Source organism: Brienomyrus brachyistius, unplaced genomic scaffold (assembly GCF_023856365.1).
Source record: "Brienomyrus brachyistius isolate T26 unplaced genomic scaffold, BBRACH_0.4 scaffold614, whole genome shotgun sequence".
Lineage (NCBI taxonomy): Eukaryota > Metazoa > Chordata > Actinopteri > Osteoglossiformes > Mormyridae > Brienomyrus > Brienomyrus brachyistius.
Genome location: NW_026042889.1, coordinates 1 through 6939, shown reverse-complemented (window position 1 = coordinate 6939; position 6939 = coordinate 1). Strand labels below are relative to the sequence as shown.

The 6939-nt window shown below is 37.2% G+C and overlaps 1 long non-coding RNA gene across 1 annotated transcript; it reads right to left on the bottom strand.

The window, feature by feature from the left end:
* Positions 1 to 2944: 2944 nt before the first annotated feature.
* Positions 2945 to 4013, bottom strand: LOC125729279 (uncharacterized). Its single transcript, XR_007389732.1, has 3 exons — positions 3843 to 4013; positions 3309 to 3355; positions 2945 to 3152 (listed from the first exon to the last, which is right to left on the bottom strand). It is a non-coding gene; the product is annotated as an uncharacterized LOC125729279 (long non-coding RNA).
* Between the last annotated feature and the right edge of the window lie 2926 nt (positions 4014 to 6939).

Below are 6939 nucleotides of genomic sequence, written 5' to 3'. Positions count from 1 at the left end.
CTAAGCACAGTCTTGTGTGTATAAAAATGCGTAGATTCATTTAACTTTAACAATGAGATTCAGCAACATGACCTTATAGTGTTAATGATCGGTATCTTACTGGTATTAACTGAATTATGCAAAATTCTACATTATTCTATATTATTGCACCCAAAATTGTTCATACTGACTAAATGTAATTACTGACATCCTGGACATACTGCTTTTTAGGTTTGAATTTAAAATGTTAGTAGACAAATTCATGCTGTCAATAACATCTCACTTGCTCACCCACTTTTAGATAAAAATACCCTTTGTGGTTTTTCTAGTGAAGCAGTGGGCCTGAGCTGAGGACCTGATGGTTGTGTGGTTTTCGCTCACTGAGAAGAGAGACACAAACACCCTGCTCTCAGTCGGTCAGTCTTCCTGTAAAATGCAGAGGTGAGACTGCTAGTGGAAAATTACTGACTGCAGCGTCAACAACACATATAAACAGCAGCACAAACAAAATGTTCCACAAATGCAGGACATCTGTATGCTTACAGCACACATCAGACACGCTGACCCTCAGCACTGAGCTCCTCCAGGCTCTGTGCTCTCCCTCTTCTCTTCAATTTCTACACAAATCACTGCTGCTCCAGTGAAGATCCTGAATTTTGCAGGTGATACTACTGTGTTTGCCATCATAACTGAAGGTGATGAGTCTGCCTACAGACTGGAAGTCGTACAGCTGACCATCCAGTTCTGAACTCACATTATCCCAATGTCCACATGCTTAGACTCCTCTCATCATCAGGGAGGAGCGTCCCTTGGCACTGTAGAGTAGATGGATGAGAGCAGGCTGATAACAAGGCTGTCATCAATTTTATGTGACACCTCTCACCCCCCCAGCAGACTATGGAGGCCCGTAAGGGCAGCTCCTTCAGTAAGAGACTCAGACACCCGGCGTGTGACAGAACGGTACCGCAGGTCATTGGGCCCCACAGCAGTCAGGCTTTATAATCTGCACTCTGCTCATTGAACTTTTCCCCTGTTCACTGTCTTCTGATACAGTTTCTATCTGCTGCTGATCTGCAATATTGTTCCTCCTTATTCACTGATGTGCAGTGTTGCATTGAGCCAGTGCATTATGCCCTGTGTGGCAGCTTCCTTTGGGAGGCTAATATCTGGCACATGAGCAATAATGTTACATGCAATAGGATTGTGTATAAGTTAAGGATTGTGTATAAGTTAATTTTAATATTCCTATAATATTCCTCTGTATGTAATATATTCTTATTTTTTGTTTCTATTATTACCCTATATTTATATATACATCCATTTATTTTACATTCATAATGATGTTGTTTGTTGTTTTGTGCCCCACTGCTCTTGTAACAAGCCTCAGTCTTGACTCTCCCTTTTAAGGTCTTGGCCTTAAATCACACTCGATATAGGTGGTGTCGTCCCCATCACCCTGACCAGGATACATGCTGTAAGATTAATGGATGGTGTTTATCTGTGTGATGAAAAAGAATGTGAATAAAACAAAAATGTACCATTATAAATGGGAGCCCTAGGATGTGTGGTGGTTAGAGATGTGGACTGATGAGAATTTTGCTTTTCTAAAGTTCTGTTGTGAAAACTGTACATTCCGTTCCATGTACAGTAGTGATATGTAGCAATCATGTGCTCCAGTCAAATGTCCAGCTGCATGAATAATAATGGTGGCTTGTTTGGATAAAATAACTTAGGCTGAATACTTGAAAGCGTGACCTGGGTGAGGTAGAGAGGAAACAGGGTCTTACAAGAAGCAGATATTGTTCTGTCTGTGTGGTTTTTACTCTTTGCAAAGTGAGTCCAGCACAGTGCAGTCAGTGGGTCAGTCTTCCTGAGCTGCATCTAACCAGTGGAAACATCTGCAGCACTGCAGAGAAGCACTCAGCAGACAAACAAACCCAAACAGCTTACAGCTGTATGTCACTTTTGGACAGAGGTGGACAAAGTACACAACTTCACTACTTGAGTTAAGTATAGATACTCCTCGTCAAATAATACTCAAAGTTTTTCAGTTAATTTTTTACTTCAGTTAAAGTACTGGAGTATTTGCATCTAAAAATACTTAAGTATTCAAAGTACATTATGTTTTAAATGCAAGACATTTTTCAGAACCTAATGACTCTGAACACCCCACTGAATACACTGACTGGCTTGTACATCTTGTAGAATAAAAAGCTTGTGGAATATGATACAATGACTATAGAAACACAACTGACATAACAAAAGTACAGCCATTGTCATTTTCATCTTATTTAACACCCCCCACCCCACTCACACAAAAGAGCATGGTAGTGTTCTTACAGAGCCGTAGCAGTGTGTGTGTGTGCATGTGTGCATGTGTGTTTGTGTGTGTGTGTGTCTATGTGTGTGTGTGTTTGTGTGTCTGTGTATGTTTGTGTGTGTGTCTATGTGTGTGTATGTTTGTGAGCCAAGTAACAAGACAGGGAGCAAGAAACAAAACTCCTCTTTCTTAATTATCCACATCGTTATTAACGACACAGGTATATATACAGGTACATATACAGGTACATGTATATACTCAAAAATACATCCAGAACACACAATTAAATGAAAAACGTAATTTAAGAACACTTGAAATTTTCATTCAGTTTCTTTCATCTGTTTAATATAATCGATCAGTCCCTGTGCGTTTGCCCCAAACCATTCAGCATGGTACACAAGGGAGACAAGTAAGCATGTGTGACATCAAAGAACTGATTGCAGCAACTCAGCCTTTCCACAACATTAAAGCCGCTTATTCCCCCCCATGCCATGAAGAAATAATCTCTGTGGCTCCCCTCTCCCCCTCCCTCAGCCCCCAGTCTGGCTTGAACATTTGCACTTCCAGTAAAAATGCGCCCCAAACACACTGACACCAAACTCAGCACCGGTACTCCGTAAAATCCCGTGATTCAGTCTCAGAAGCACTGGCTCCCCTGCCCTCCTCTGAACATTATTAAAGCTACACCCTGAACACTCTGTGTGACTGACATGAATGAGAAGCATCTTTATTCATAATCTCTGTAGCGGAGGTCAGAATACAGAGTGTCATTATTCCCGTCTTTCTTCTGTCTCCTGGGTTTTGGCTTCTTAAGGTTCAGGGCAGCGTAATTCAGTGTGTCCTCGTCATGGCACTGTGGAGACAAAGATGGCAGAATTGGATGGATCAAATCGGTTTGCTATTACCTATTTTCACAAATAGCACTTAAAATGCTGATCCCAGGATGGAAATCAGTCTGAGGTTCATTTGTTTTACTGACGATTTGTAATTTGAAATATTTATTACATACTTGCTTGCGTGACCATTCCACTTTTGATATATCACTGTTCTTTTCATCTGTTTAAAATATATAACACATCAATATATTATTTAATTTCGCACGGTATCATACCGTGGTCAGATAACATTCCGAATTTTCAAGCAATCAACATCCTTTTTGTCTCAAAAATGAAAGTAAAAATGACTTCTGTCAATTTAAGTGTGCATGTTTGGATACGTGTCATTTGTTCTCATATATCATATATAATAAAATTGCTATAAAGGAGATCTTGGTAATAAAAGTTATTGATATGCAACTTATTGCAACATGTATATTTCAATAGATTTTGCAAAATATGAAAGATATAATACAAAAATGTAAATCTTACAGTACAAAAAGGTTTATATAAATAAGGTGAGATTTAATAATGGATTTTAAAACTGTATTACCTGCAAGAGTGGTTTTAATATGAAAATGTTATCTATCATAAAACAATTTTATATTTCTATAATTTGTTAAAATCTACATTTTGTCCTTCTGAGTGCATAAAGCCGGGCAGCGTACCTGCACAGTGTGTACAGGTCAGTTTACATCTTATACAAATGAGAGCAACGTTCAGAATAATGCTGCAAGATAAAACTATCAGCAAGCCAGAGTGAAGAGGATCCAGCAGCTTCTGAAAGCCTGTAACAAAGAGATAGATTTCAGCATAATGATATAGAGACACATTTCCCATTTGCTTACATTACATTAGTTAAAGATCAAATCGATAACACATTACAGCAGTTGTTTTGTAAATAGTCCATTTTTAACATGAACTTCTAGTATTTTGCATTTTAACAATTTATATTAATATTTGAAATAATTATTAAATTAGGCTCCGGACCCCCCGCGACCCAATAGGATAAGCGGTTTGGAAAATGGATGGATGGATGGATATTAATATTTGAAATAATTATTAAATTAGGCTCCGGACCCCCCGCGACCCAATAGGATAAGCGGTTTGGAAAATGGATGGATGGATGGATAATTATTAAATTAACATCTGTGTAATTTAATTTAAGCACTTAAATTAGAAAATTCATTACATTAAAAAAAGAAATAAATGTCTTAATAGCAGAATAAGCTAAATAAAACTTTGAAGCAGATATACTCTCCACACTGGGTGCTACCATCTATATCCAGCTGTGTGCCGTTCCCAAACAGCATCTCCCCACACTGGGTGTTACCATCTATATCCAGCTATGTGCCGTTCCCAAACAGCATCTCCCCACACATGGCCACAGCGCAGTAGTAAGTCCCAGCATCGGAGAGGCTGAGGTTCCCCTTGGGGAGGCTGTAGACGCAGCTCCGTGTAGGAGATCCAGCCTCAGGGCTCTTCTCACACTCATCACTGCTGTTTCCATGGCTGTAAATGACTCCAGGAAGGGATTCTCCTGATCCATGTCTGAACCAGTAAACACTGTGTTCTCCTGCACAGCTCCCAGTCTCTATCGTACACTGCAGGCTCACAGAGTCTCCTGGCTGCAATGTGTCAGACACAGGCTGCTGTACCACAGTCCTGCTGTTGGAGAGTCTTTACCTGAAAAGCAAAATAGTCATGATGACAGCCCTTTGAGAATAACAATGGAAAATACAGATCCTCAAAAATTGTTCTTACAGATTTTTGGGAACTGAATCGATGTTCTTCTAGCCATCCAAGAAATCAGTAACTTCTTGGAGAACAGCTGACATTCTTCTCTCTTTTTATTGTATTACTGCTTATTAGTATATATCAGGTAACACTATACATTAACTGCACCTACATAATACCTAAATAAAAATTATATGATAATAACAAACATTATAATCATATAATGTCTTGTATTAATGTATGAAGGTAGATGAATATAATTAATTTCAATTCAAAGAAATGAAGTGTGTAAAGTGTACTTTATATTTTCATGATTTTCGTGACTTTACATTTGGTTTATGTTGCCCCTTTTCCACAGGAAGGTATTTATTGTTTTTGCATATTTAGCTCTTGATGTGTTTTGGTATTTTTGAGCATTTTGCTGTAGTACCCTGCATAATTTAATTCAAGAGCCGAAGAGCTGTTTGCCCATTACTAGTTTGTCTATCTTTTAACATTAAAGAAAAAGTATACATAGTAAAAGGAATTACTTGGTTTCGTAGTTCCTCCTATTTATTTTCTTATGCACACAAAAGTAAGTTTTTCCGTTCAACCATAGCACTACAGCGAAAAGCAAAACGTCATGGCAAATACAATTATGCTTTATTCCAATACACATTGCTAATTTTTCATTATTATTACATTTATTCAGCATAATATCTTCAAAGGTTTCATGATTTAATTTGCAATCTTCTGGCCTGAAATCTTTTCCTGCTACACTGAAGACTCTCTCAGCGTGTGCAGAGAAAGCTGCAGCCAAAGGGTTGGCATCCTCTGATAAACATGGTTGGTTCAGGTATCGGTGACATTATGTGAACCTTTCATGGCAGGAATAGGGACTAGTTTGACTTTTGATGCAGGAAAAGTGTTTGGGACGTTTCTTAGGTTAGAAACTGCCGTCACTGCAGCCAACACTGACTTTTAAGGAGAGACACTCAGCTCTTCCTATGAGCAGATCCACCATGGTGCACAAAATGACAGTATAATTATTATTTTAGGTGACACTTCAAATGTTGCATTATTTCATTCTTTACAAAACGACATTTTTATAACAATGATGTATAACAATGTTAATGTGTTTATGTATAATTCATATTTAAATTAAAGTTCATATTTTAGTTAAAAGCTACACCTACAGTACGTATATGAACTTGAATTTGAATCCAAACCCTTTTTCGTTCTTCTTCTTTAAATTCAAATATAAATTTCAATGCCACAACCTGTTTTCAACCACAATTCAAATGTAATTCAGATTAACAAAATGAACTGAAATTCAAGTTCATATATGTATTCAAAATCCTGAATTTTAGGATACGTATTTGAGAATTTCATTCTCAAATCAGTTCTGAATGGTGCACATCCCTAGTTCATATGTTAAATCATGCATTTTTTTTTTCAGAGTGAATACACACTGACTGCTCAGATAAATAACGTCAAAATAATTTTCTTTTGTTGCTTAAGATTTTTGCACAGTCCTATACTGTATATAACAACTCAAACATTTTTTTATGTTATTTGTTTTAAAGAGGCTGCAATGTGTAACATTAACATCTGTATAAAGAGAAGGTTAGGCTTTTGGCTGACAGCAAGCAAAATGCAACAAATTGTATAATAATAATAATAATAATAATAATAATGAATGATTTTTGTTTGATGTTTAGAAAAACATTTATGGAACAAAGCAGACAATAAGGTATCTTTGCTAATTTTATATTGACAAACAACTAAACTGTCAAAATTATTTTGCAGGGAATAATCTTACTGACATTATAATAAAGCAAATATGAAAATAGTTGGAATCTCATTTACCTGTGATTATGACAAAGGTTCCATTCCCGAAGGTGACCTCATGAAGAAAACACAGCAGCACAATAATACACTGCAGAATCTGACGGCTCCACGTTAGAAATAGTGAGGTTAAAACTCCCCTCTGCATTCAGTAAGGAGTAACGTTTTATGCTTTTATATTCCTTGTAAAATTCACCAGGT